This window comes from Thermobia domestica, chromosome 4 (assembly GCF_964235325.1).
Source record: "Thermobia domestica chromosome 4, izTheDome1.hap1.1, whole genome shotgun sequence".
NCBI lineage: Eukaryota > Metazoa > Arthropoda > Insecta > Zygentoma > Lepismatidae > Thermobia > Thermobia domestica.
Genome location: NC_137457.1, coordinates 186,513,999 through 186,528,069, shown reverse-complemented (window position 1 = coordinate 186,528,069; position 14,071 = coordinate 186,513,999).

The following is a 14,071-nucleotide window of genomic DNA, read 5'->3' as shown; positions in this document are numbered from 1 at the left end:
TATGGACATTCTCTTCGTGCCGGAGGCCAATATCCAACTTGGAAGCTGAGCTGTAAATCTTGTACGGAGAACCGGTTGAAATATCCGAAGAGAAAAACATAAATACAGGGTGTACACAGTGTTATTTATTTGGAATAGACATGGCCGCACTAGCATGGAAGAAGTTTGCAGTAGGTACGGATAGTACAAATGGAGGTGAGTTATCAGCGTCATCATTTAATACACTTGGCGACTACTAGCCAGTAAACACTAAATATGCCACAGAGCTCGAACATTGCTGATATGTAAACATTACCTTCTAATATCATTCTTGATGCATCGTGATTGAGTGGTAAAGCACTCAGATCTGAATTCAGGAGTCCTTCCCAAATCATGTAAGGTTTCGTGTTCGATGACATCGTTGTACTGATGTCTCCGGGTTCCTCCTAGTTCCGTATTCCTCCAATTATTAAAAATATAAACCGACCTGACTTTCAATAGTCTCAAGGTGTGTTTTATTCTTCTTTCGTGACATTATGACAAGTACATTGGACCTCACGCAACCTTGCAAAAATCTTTTCTTCAAATCCCTATTTAGAAACCCGCAACAAAACAGATTTGGTGCTGTTAAAAGCATCATTCGATACCTATCCTTGTTTTAATATAATACGTTACCTACGTTGTTTGCTGCACACCATCAGAGGAAACAACAAGAGTCTCTGCAACCGTACGCTCACTGTATTACAATACTCGGAGGACAATTACGTCATGGTTTGGCATGCGAGTGTTTCGTTCACTAACCTGAAGATGACGAGCTTTTATTCCGTGGGTGGTCTCTCATTTTCTGTACACGTGTGATATATGTGCTCTTCACGGTAGGGGGATTAGTGCGGGAGTGAAACGGAGTTCACGTTTGTAGAACTTGCAGATATCGTGATGTTTTATGTTCTAGCTAACGGAAAAAGTCATGCAGCTACAGGTTTGTATCACAACAGGTATCCAGATACACAACATCCAATGTACTCATGTTTCTGATGTTATTTTGGCGTTTACGGGAAACAGGACACTTACGCCGATAACGGCACGACCGCTGAAAGAGAGGAACAGCCAGGACTCCAGACCTTGAACAAGAGCTTCTTGATCGTGTGACAGAACAACTTTCTACAAGCACTTCATGCTCTGAGCATTAGTACATGAAGTGGGGTTGGTCACAGTACTGTTTAGAGAGCACTCCATGAACAACATCTACACCCCTATCATCCACAGGAAGTTCAGAATCTGAATCCCACAGACTTCGCACCCTGTGTTTTGTTTAGTGAATGGTAGTGCAGCGCTGTTTGCAGTTTCATGCCGCGACACTCTTCACAGAAGAAGCCTGTTTTAGGAGAGAGAGTGTATTTAATAGCAGAAATAGTCATGTGTGGGAAGACGAAAATCCACATGGTAACATTTGGGTGGAAATCAACAAAGATTTGGGGTAAATATCCGGACACGCATCGTCGGTAACCAGCTTATAGGACAATATTTCTTTCAACCTCGCTTAACAGCACCATTGTATGCATTGATTCTACTGAATTATTCTTTCCTGAATTCCAAACACTTTCTGAATTATCAAAAGATGTACCTCTTGATGTTCGTCAACGTATATCTGTTTAGCATTACGCACTTCCAGCACACTTTGGAGTAGCTGCTCGTCAGTGCCTTGACTATTCCTTTTCCCATAGGTGGATCGCAAGGGGGAGGTCCTATTTCTTGGCAGGTACGATCACCTGTTCTCATCCAATTAGTTTCTTGTTATGGAGCTATGTAAAATCTCCCGATTGCGACACACCTGTACAGAACGAAAAAAAATCCTCCTTACACAAAACCTCGCTGTCTGTGATATCATTAACACGAAACCAGTCATCTTCGAGGATATGAGACAAAACTTACTACGGCGATGCCTTGTCTGCACAAAAACCAGGATGCCATTTTGAGCACCTGCTCTGAATGTAAGTACATTTGCTCTTCTTATCAGTAGAATTTTCAGTCTTGTCCAATCTTAATATGTGTCGTTCTCCACTACCATACAGGTATGTACAATTGTTGCACTCGACCTCATACGTCACTCCGTTGTCCCTTATTGCGTACATATTTCTTGTTCCAAGGATCCTGCATCCTGGGATCACTCTCTAACTTCAGTGATGTCTGTGATTTGAGATCGCACATTTTACCACAACTTATACAGTTTCCGTGACGCCAGGAAATCTCCTGTTTCGTTATGTCCTCTTGAATCGCTGACAATTCTCCCTAGGCCTTTTTGCAAGCTCCGATAGTAATACAGCATATTTCTGTGATTTTTCTCTTGCTCTGCCACTGCTCCTCATCGATTTGTGCATAAATCGAATCTCCAGGTAAAATAATGCACTATTTCCTTTGACCCGACTTTTCTCCGACAATTCGTTCTCTCGTTCTCGCTCATTTGTATTATTCAATCGCAAATTTGGCAGGCTAGAGCTCGGGATTGCTGCATTTCTAAAATAGAAATCCGTCTGTCCAATTGCTTTATGTGTAATTTTCGATCCTTCTGAACGTTTTAATCAATGTTTCCGAGCCCAACACGTGCTATCATATGAGCCACTCTTTCTTAAATAAGGCACTACTTTCATTGATCTGACCTTTCTCCGACAATTCGTTCTCCAGTTCTATTAATTTTTGGTCCATTTTAGTCGGGCTATAGCTCAGTTCTAACACATTTTCAGATGTGAACTTCTTATCCTAAATCAGTTATTTGGCATTCTCTATCATCCCATCTTAAAGTTTGACCCATCATTAAAGATACCCCATATACACACACTCACACACACACACACATATATATATATATATATATATATATATATATATATATATATATATATATATATATATATATATATATATATATAAGCGTTTTTCTTTGAAATTTCGAACCCTCGGGACCTCAGGGAACGTTTACAGCATCATGTGAAAGTAGTAGAAAGTGACCGGTATTAGTGTCAAATTCATAGTTTTAACGGTCGCTGCTATCAATTGTGAAATTATAATCGCTTTAGTAGGTTTAAACCAAATTGTCAAGTAGGTCTGCTCTTCTTATTATGCGATTATATTGTGTCTTTCTGATCGGTAGCTGAATGTAAATTTTAGAGTTTTGTGGTGGGAAGTAGCGAGAGCTCTTTCCTATTCGTTCTATAGTATCACTTGTTAACGCCACCGTCACCATGGAATTGTCATTTCACTTTAGTATAAAAATATTATTGTTGACATCATTTGTAGCTCTAATTCTCTTTGTTTTTCCGAGTAATACTTTTTGAATCTTCCAACTGGCACCTGTCTGCACTATTTTCTCTCAGTTACAGTTACGACAAACTCGTCTTCTTTCATAGTTCTCAGAAGGGACTGCGACGTAAAGATGTGGTGAAAGTAAATTTTGTGGACAAGGGGATCCGAGACTACTTTTGTAACTGAAAAATAACCTTTTCAATTACGGACTCTCCCTGTACTTTTTTCAGTTTTACCGGTATAATTGTTGAAAGCAAGGACGTAACCGTGTAACGAAGCAAGACTGCAGGACAAGTATCCCAATCATATACATTTGTCTTTTATATACGTTTTTGCACAATCCTTCCTTCCTGTGATATAATTTGACACTCCACAGAAAAATTGTGATTGAAAACACATTTATTTTTAAATTGTTGTTCAAGAGTGCGGTATAAGGTCTGAAGTTATTAATATTATTTGTTTAGTATGGTACAATTTATAGTTGTCAGTTAGGTGAAATTGTTCTTCATAATTCTATAATGCATCTTGTCATAAATTGTCGAACAAGGGGAACATCATGAAGAGACTGATACATTTTTATTCTGCGGTAATGAGATATACTTACTTAATATTAATGAAGCACTAGAAAAATTTCTATTGTTCTATCCAGCATAAAATACACTGCGTGCAACTCATAGGTAGTATATGTTACCATCAGAAAGGATACTCAATACAGTCTCGGAGTTTTATTACTTATACAATTTTTTATTCGTAACAACACAACATCCTTTCTGTCTATTCGGACAGAGGAAGACATTGCGTCTTGCTTTTTTCAACTATGATGATTTATTCCAGCCAACATGGTTTGTGGTTGATGCGCTTTTTCATTTCCCACGTGACTACTATCAGTAAGAGCAGAGTTAATATGAATTTATATTGTTTCCGCTGTGAGTGCAGGGACTTTATAAATGAAAATCATGTCTTTTTTTCTCTTTCTTCTTCCTCTTTAAGTTCATCTGGATGTGGAGGAATAACAAATATGTCCACTTATTCACCCGATAACTCGTCAAACCTTGGGCAAGGTTTGCTTAATCTAGCCTAATTCTTCACTGACATAATTACGTATGAAATATTAAACAGAAAACATCACGAAAGACTATGAACATAACCTAAAGCACGGTAAACTAATTCCCACTACACTGAAATTCATATACTATATTTCGCTGACGTTGCATATATGGTACACCACAAGTGTTTTGCACATGTCCTCAACAGGATAAACATGAAAACCACATTTCAGCTTGCCAAGAATACAATTACAAGTACACAACTGAGTAACACGATCCACTTGTATTAATATGTAGACAGTGTTTTCAGATACGAAATACAAAAACCACTCGTCGCGGACTTTAAAATTACTTCCAAAAACAGTTCCTAATAGACTGGCCAATATTGAAACCTGTTTACTTCAAAATCCTAAAGTCCAAACCATACTTGAACCAACAATACAACATTTCTAAAGGTGTATTAAACTTGGGTAGAAAATAGAAACCGTATTAAGTTTTGCATGTATGCAACGTCAGCGATTCAAACTGTATTGTGAAAATATCTTACTATGAAATCCAATTTTGCTGATATTTTTATTATTGTTATCCTTCGGAAAGGAAGGAGGAGCCACGCTGTCTAGCTAAACCCGCCTTTTGATATGCGCATATTATTCTAACAACCAAATGCCAATGTGGAAATGACTAACAAGTAAACCTTACGTTTGGGTGAATCGAGTTGCTGACTGAGACACATATGAAAAAGTAGTACTAAATGTAGCCAGTATTTCAGTGAAGTTTTAGGTGCGAAGCTCCAGGGGTTTAGGAGATACAGCTACCAGAACATCACATGGAAGTACAGAATAGTCTTCATACAGTTGGAGGTAAAAGCTCTGTAAGACCTCTAATAACGACAAAAGATGAATAACAAATATATGGGTACATATTAGGACTAGGGGGAAGTCATATAGTAAGGGTATACCTGACGGCGGCCATCTTGAAATCCGCCATTTTGAATTAAGGTTAAGTTTTTAAAACAGGAATAGGGTCATGTGATACATGATGGCGCAAATTTAATCAGAAGGACAATGGTAACGTTAATTTTGATTTACGCGCAATTGGTAAAAAGTTACAGGGAAATTAAATATTGTTGCAGCATATGTATTAGTCCTTTACCCCAGCTTGTAAATTTTGTGTTAATGATAATAATTAAATAAAAAGCAGATGGATAAATATTAGGTCTATGGTAAGAGTTGCCTTGATGGCGGCCATGTTCAAATCCGCCATTTTGAATCAGACAAAAGTTTTAAACAAAACGCATAACAGTGACACCTTATTAATAGCAATTTTTACCATAAATCCAACGGTATAATCATTTTTGCTTTATCATTAACCAGCACTTGTTATCGCATAAACAAGTTGCTAATTTAAGGAAAAATGACCAAAGTGGAATTAAGTCATAATTGAACTTGGGTCTTTCTTCCAGAAAAGTCCTCAATTAATACAATCAATATGTAGTTCAGAAAAGAGTGCATGACTTGCACAAATGCTCTGCTCACAGTGAGTACACCTGACAAAGGCAATCGAGTTACACTTGACACATTTGTCGTTAACAATTCCGTCAAAGCAGTAGTCGTAAGGAGCGATCCATTTAATTTTGTGCTGGTTAATGATAAAGCAAAAATGGTTATACCGTTGGAGTTATGATAAAATTTGCTATTAATAAGGTGTCACTGTTATGCGTTTTGTTTAAAACTTTTGTCTGATTCAAAATGGCGGATTTGAACATGGCCGCCATCAAGGCAACTCTTACCATTGACCTAATATTTATCCATCTGCTTTTTATTTAATTATTATCATTAACACAAAATTTACAAGCTGGGGTAAAGGACTAATACATATGCTGCAACAATATTTAATTTCCCTGTAACTTTTTACCAATTGCGCGTAAATCAAAATTAACGTCACGATTGTTCTTCTGATTAAATTTGCGCCTTAAATCATGTATCACATGACCCTATTCCTATTTTAAAAATTTAACCTTAATTCAAAATGGCGGATTTCAAGATGGCCGCCGTCAGGTATACCCTTACTATATGACTTCCCCCTAGTCCTAATATGTACCCATATATTTGTTATTCATCTTTTGTCGTTATTAGAGGTCTTACAGAGCTTTTACCTCCAACTGTATGAAGACTATTCTGTACTTCCATGTGATGTTCTGGTAGCTGTATCTCCTAAACCCCTGGAGCTTCGCACCTAAAACTTCACTGAAATACTGACCACATTTAGTACTACTTTTTCATATGTGTCCCAGTCAGCAACTCGATTCACCCAAACGTAAGGTTTACTTGTAAGCTAATTCGTGACAGGTCATGTTGAAAGAGATTTGCTTTATCTTCCTGAAAGAAATAAGTTCAAGGGGAATAAATGTATTGCTATATCTTCCTGAAAAGAAAAAAAGAGATGAAGCGAAAGAAATGTATTTTCTGTGATGCTTTAGAAAAGAATTGTTATGAAAGCAAAAAGGAGTAAGCCATTCAATTCACAATTGTAATTCACAAACGTAATTCGCTGGAGTAAACACGTGCAGTTGTTGTGTAAAAATCCAAAGTATACTTATTAAGCGATTAGTCATATTCAACTTGGGCAGAGGACAAGGGAATTAACTAGATATCGTTAGTCACTAATAAAGTCCCTCGGCGATGAGATTGGAACTTTGGCCATTTATGTAAGTACCTGACGAAGAAGCTCAGCATTGTAGCTGCGCTGATACGTGGAGAGAAACTTTCTGAATTAAGTCCCTCGGTGTAAGACCTCGACTGATAAACTGGTGAATTTTGATTGAAATGTATTCTGATTTAAGAAACTTGCATGGATAAGTAAATCCAACGTTAAAAGATTTTGCGTTAATTCACAATTTACTGCCGCAATGTAGAAGAAATGATTAGTTCAAATGTGAGAACTTTGAGGTGAAAACGGGATGGACTATGTTGGTTGCCGTTGGTATGACTTCAGCCCACCTAGGATGCTAGTATTTCCATAAGTAATAGTAGAAAGCACTTATTCAGTTGTAAATAATTATATAACGTAGTCTGTACATGTTAATGAGTGAGGAAGAAACACTGGAGGGTCTAAATTGATGAAGAAATGTAATTAACAAAATGAATATTATGTTTGTTACTCATTAAAATCCTTTCACTGTGAAACAACGTTTCACATATATGTGTTGGCAAATGATTAAATACTCTCTTGTTCTTACTCGTGAGAAAATGTCAAGTCTTAGCAGTTCCCATAGAAGAAAACAAATGACTTGCTCACGAGGCTTCACTTATGAAAATTGTTTCCAAATACCATGTGCATATATTTACTTACTTTCGAGTGACAATAACAAAAAGTTTTCCAGGTCCTAGTTCCACTTATACTCATTACAATAATCACAAAGTATTAATAAAACAACCATGTAGATAAATTATTGTGACATCACTGCGTCAGTCCTTTATTTGCTTGGTTGTTTTAGTGGGTCTAGAGTTCAGCGATCTATTCTGCAATGATAAAATACTTGAGAATTTACTGCTATCCGAATCCTTAATGAAGCGTTGAAATATCAAGGCTCTTCCACCTGGTATCTAACCTGATATCCGTGATCTAAAGGTGCGCGTGCTGGCAACTACACAGACAAACAAGATTGCTCCTGTATTCTTGGAATGTTACATAAGTTTATTCACGGTTCTTGGAGCTAAGTTCATCGTTGCCGTTGAATCGATCTTCAATTAAAGAAGATTTTTTCATTACTTCTATAAAATTATTCAAATAATTTTGCCATAATGAAGGTATAACTATCCGCCAAGAATTTTTTTCTCCCAGTTACGTGAGGGAACTATGAAGTTCGTATCCACTTACACGCTTCATACGAACTTGGTACAACAAAGGAACTCTAAATTTCAAACATGATCTGCATCGCACTGCTGATTCTGCTGTCTAAAGCAAAGTTTCTACGTTGAGTCAGTATTATTACAAAGAGTTGGAGCTTAGTAAAGTGAAATTAATGTGTAGTAATAATTATCTAAGTAGAGTTATTAGTATTGAGATAATTGACGTTTTCTACCTGATATCTGCTTTCGCTTGGCGGGGGCAAACCAAAAACTTAACAGATCTCTGCCATGTAACATGACGAAGATTTCCATCAGTAGTAACTACGGAACTTTATCAATTACTCGAAATTTCGGTCTATTTCGATTGATCTCCACCAGCAGCATTATGATCTGCAAAATGAATGAAACGGTCATTCATAAGATTTTAACTAACTCAAACCATAGTTGGAGATGTAGCTCAAAGGTACTTATTAATTAATACATGAACACAGTTTTCATTTTCTATAAAATTGCAGCAGATAAGTAAATGTATATAGGTGAAAGAAAATATTTCAGGCTGTCGATGTCACTAAATGTTTCGAAATCCTCACTTTAAGTATTACAACTGTTGCAGATCGATTCTTCTCTTAGCTCGACCTTCTTGCCCAATTATTCTAGTAGTAGTCTCTCGAAATTCTGCAAGCATTCCGTTTTGTTCTCCCGAGAGAGACACATAATCACACCGACTGTTCCTCTCATACCCATATATGTTTAATCCATCATAATCTGACCTCCTCTTCACAATGTGTTTTTATGACAAAGAACGACAGATCGTTTCGTGAGTCGTAAACCTCAAAAGCTTTGAGAATCACCTGATGTTCCTCTGTGGTTGCTTTCGAAGTTCGAAGCCAAATCTCAGTAAATTGGAATAAAAGCATATTATAGCTTGTATTTTTTTCTCGCGTGCTCAGCCCGAACCTATTTTTTTTAGAAAGAATCACCATTAGGAAAATACTTTATATAACGTTAAAATAAAGCATGAGATTTTTCAATTGCTCCATATCAACATTAGAAGGTTTGAAGAGCTAAAACTGGTGTTCAGCTTCGTCGATCCTTTACTGGAAATTTAAAGATATTTCATACCGCAGTATCTTTGACTGTTTATTAGTCTCAATAATTTTATGAGCATTCTCCATATCTGTCTTCTGTTGGGTTTCGAGTTTCTTTGTCTTCTTCTTCGATCCCTTTATCTTTAAGTTTTATGATCAGTTGTTGTGAAAGAATATCCAAGATTGATGATTATTGCCAAAATATGAAATTTCGATCTCTTGAATTGGTCATTTATACCCATCAATCGTGATTTTTTTCGAACGTTAAATTTGCAATGTAACATTTTTGTGCAATTGTACATTATGATGCAAAGATTCAATTCTTGCCATATCAGAAAAGATTCTACCACCGGGATCTTTTTTACGGTCATTTACAAACTTCTCCATTCCATTACCTTCAATTTTAATCGTCCCTGATTTCGAGTCCCCATCAATTAAAGTTCCCATTAACATTTTTTCGACAGCACAACTTACACTAACGCCTCGAACTACCAGATTATCTTTATTTAAATGCCTCTCGATCATAGAACGTAAATCTAGCAACAGTGATATACTACAAGCATTGATTTGCAATATTTGCCATTTAAATTAAGCAGGCATAATCACATTCTTCTTCATTATCAATCATTGGAAATGAACTTCAAGTCTGCTCCAACAAATATTGAACTGAGTCTAGAATGAAGTTAGGACACTAAAGGACCATCTAAACCAACAAAACTCGAGAAATCATCCTGGCTATGTCGATCACCAGAACTAATCTCCGAGTTTCTCCTGCCACCGTGGTAACAGAGTCAAATTCTCTTCTACCCATTGCAAAGAATCTAACATTTATTTTTGTATCAACCACAGCACTAGTTGCTCTCAGAAAATCCATTCCCAAAAGAAAGTCGCATGGGAATTATAGAACATGTCGGTAAACCATTTTTAAAAATGGTCGGACAAGTTTACGTTGGAGTCTTTGTTTATTCTTTTGTTACAAAATTGAGTACTGAAGGAGAATTAAGAATTCACTCTTCAACTTTTCGAGCAAAATTTTCTGAATTACAACGGCGTAACACATTATTAGCTATAAGTTTAAAACTTGATTTAGCGTCAATGCAAATTAAAGCTGATAAAACATTATTTTTACCTGACACGAAAGTTGCCACTGGACCACTTAACTTGGATGGAAATTTTGTATTCGATTTATAAAATTCATTATTGGATCTTCCTTTAAATTTTTGAAGAACCTGAAATCATCTGACTCAGTGATTTTTATTTAGATTGACAAAATTGTACAGACTAATAATGTTTAAAGAACTCCGACAAGCCTCGTTTTTCTGAGCAAAGGTTCGACTATTCAAGCTACAAGATAATACATAATTCTGCTTTCCTTTAATAATTCATGTTGCTCTAACTGCTCTAACTCTTCTTGGTTTCTAGCTACAAACTATTCATAATAGTAACTAATAGATTTCTATCATTGGGAACATAAAAAGGTAGGCATCCAAAATCTCTAGTGTGGACTCACACTATTTACAACGATTTTAACTAGCTCCGATTCTTGCGCTAACCTTCATATATCATTCATGAATACCACTATAGATTTTACATAATAATTCATACATACATCATTTAAAGCATTTTAAAAAAACTTTCATATTTTGGAAAATAAAACCGATAAAATCATTCCCAGTAATCGAAACGCTTCTCAAAAATGTATTCAATCTTAACGAATAATTAAAAATTCTGCAAGCTAATACTGCCTTTAACGTTCCACAAGTCTCTATATTTACTTTCCAACCATTTGTATGATCACTAGAAACTCCATGTTCAAGATCAAAATTGAAATTCCTAGGTAATGGAATAAGCAACATAATTTACTAAACTTTATTTCTGCGTGTGATCATCAAGTTTTCTAGAATCAACTGTAGATCATGTTTCGGATTTATATTATCAATTGTTTTTAAATTTACATGGGTGATGTTCAAATATAAGAAACTCTCCAATAATAGTTACCAAGGTTAAAATATCTACAACCTAACCTATCATTTCGATCCTTATTCATACACGAGCCTACATAACAAGTCTCAGGACTCGGTTAAGCAAGACTAACCTAAGGATGGTTTTTCCTAAATTCACCTAAACTGGGAACATTTGCTACACGAATAAAACCAAACGTCTTGTTCCAATGCTGCAGTTTATCATGAGAATAATTTTGCAAGGGTAAAGGTAATCACCTATCATCAAAGCTATTTTGAGTGGGGTAGTTAAATCCATGATCGACGTAGCAAAGCCTCAGCGTTGATATAATTGAAATCGACCTGCAGCGCCTAAAGTTTAATACTCGGGAATTCCTAATCTAATGTTTTCTCTATTACATATAACAGTAAATGCTCAAAGCTACTAAATATTAATTACAAAATAACAAAATCAGTTAAACAATATGCATCATAAACTTGTACGACTATTACTACTACTATAACAACGCCAAATGAAAATTTAAACGACCACGTATTAAATTCTCAAATGAGTCCAGTAAGAAAAAGATGAATCATGAATCAAAATATCAAATATTTTAAAATATTCACACATTTCATCAAATATAAACTGAATATTTAGAATATAGCAATCAGAGAAGGATTACAATTATTAAATACCACAATTAAAATTCTCAAAACTTAGTTTCAATTTTTTAATAAATAAACATGGACAAATTTGTAAGGTAACTTGCCCTTAGACTCACAAAGAAGTTAAAGTGTGGCTCGATAAATTACAACGCCCCTGGCCGACTGTCTATAACGAACAAAATAATCTGACATGAAATGAGAAACTACAGACAAAAAGTCTGATTCCTCCAGATTCACCCTGAGAAAAGTCCGGTAGTCGGGACAACAGGGAGAGTACATTTTGTACCAGTACGAGTAATGGATTCGCAGTTAGTGTATGATCCAGTATCATAACAAACAAGTAAATAACCAATAATATACAGAGAAATAAAAAATTCAAAAATCATATATATAAGATTTATTTAGAAAAAAGTCAAGTCGGCCGAGAAAATTCAAAACCTGAATATTATGCGATTGAAGCAAATATTTAAGCAAGTACACACCTTAGAAAGAAAAATAGCACATATTACAACTATACATTTAGTCTACGTATAACACTTTCCAAGTTTCATAATTCTGATTTTATTCCTCCTCTCAACCTGTTACTTTCTGGAAGTAAAATACCCTTTGTTATGCTTTCTAGTACCTTTTGTATGAATCCAAGATTAATTAAATATACTGCAGTATAACTGTCTTTAGTTCAAGTGCGCCACCATTAAAAGATGAAAAATTTCTCCAAAGGCATGTCAAACAATTTATAATTACCAATAATAAAATTAATGTTAAGGAATATGGTGCCCTACGAAAGCAAAAACCCACTAATAGCACCCTGTCACGAGAAATCAAAATGACCACTCTGGGCACTAGGATTACAAACATGACACATTTGAACCAATCTGATAAGGAAAAGTATAAGTAAAAACTTATTCGTTGAGCTTCCACACACGTCAATACAACTATTATTAACACAAATCCCTTTGTACAATTGCATTCACTTCTCTTACACTGTCTGCCCATTTCGAGCTTCGTTACACACAACACAACCAAAGCCAAGTGCAGGAAGCAAATAGCTGAAACAAGCATACAATCAAATCCATACATCCACCTTGGGTGTCGAGGCACAAGTAATCCCACGTACCAACATACTCTTTTTCCAGGTTGCTAGTTCTCAAGTTTTTCTTTCTTCCTTTTAGCCTTTTTATAAAAAGGTACCTAATATAACGACACAAACCTAATTTAACAATTCGATTCCTTATACTAAATGTCCTGAGTAGTAAAGATGAGTTATCTACTATTTGATCAATTCATAACGTGTAATATTTAATTAGTATCTATACAATTTGCAAGTAAATAGCCAAATACTCCTGCATCCATCGGTCAAGTCCATACAAGAAAATGTTTTGTCACCTAGTAGTATCCTAGTTTCATCACCTTAATCATGGTTAAACGGTTTTCGGACCTCGATTCAAGGTCTTCTATGGTGCTAATACAATTGTCGAGATCTTTCTACGCTGATGAATACAATAACAGTCTATCAATTAAATTAAAAACTTTTAGTTATTTCGTCAGATTGGAATGCATTACATACATATGATCCCATAACATCCAAACCCTTGTTAAACTAATTGAAAAGTAACTACTAACACGAACTTCTTAATCTAAAAGAGTCCGCTGAAACCTCTACCAGTAGGCAGGACTTTATACAGTTTATTATTATTATTATTATTATTATTATTATTATTATTATTATTATTATTATTATTATTATTATATTTGTATTCCTCAATTACGTTTTGAAAATATCTAAGATGCTAACAATTATTAATTAATTGTGTAGAAGGACATTTTAGGAAATCTGATAACCTACAAAAAGAAAAAACAGACGAGCTGGTCTCACATATCTCTTATTGTTAACAATGGACGTGAGTGCTTAATATTAAAATCAATTTTGCAATTCTTTGAGAGTACAAGTCACCACGCGCGCAATAAGCTCCTTTATAGGACAAAATGCCAAAACAATGTGAATGCACTAATTTATGTAAAATCAAAAAACTTTAAATTAAATTGCTGCATATATTTTTTATAAATAAATATTAGTAGTTCCCATTCGTCTTCTTCTTATTCTTATTAACAATTTTATCAATGTTATGATATAGAAATGCATTAGTATTCTAACTTTATGAGTTAAATTTCGGTTCACTTGTGTAAACTCAACATCT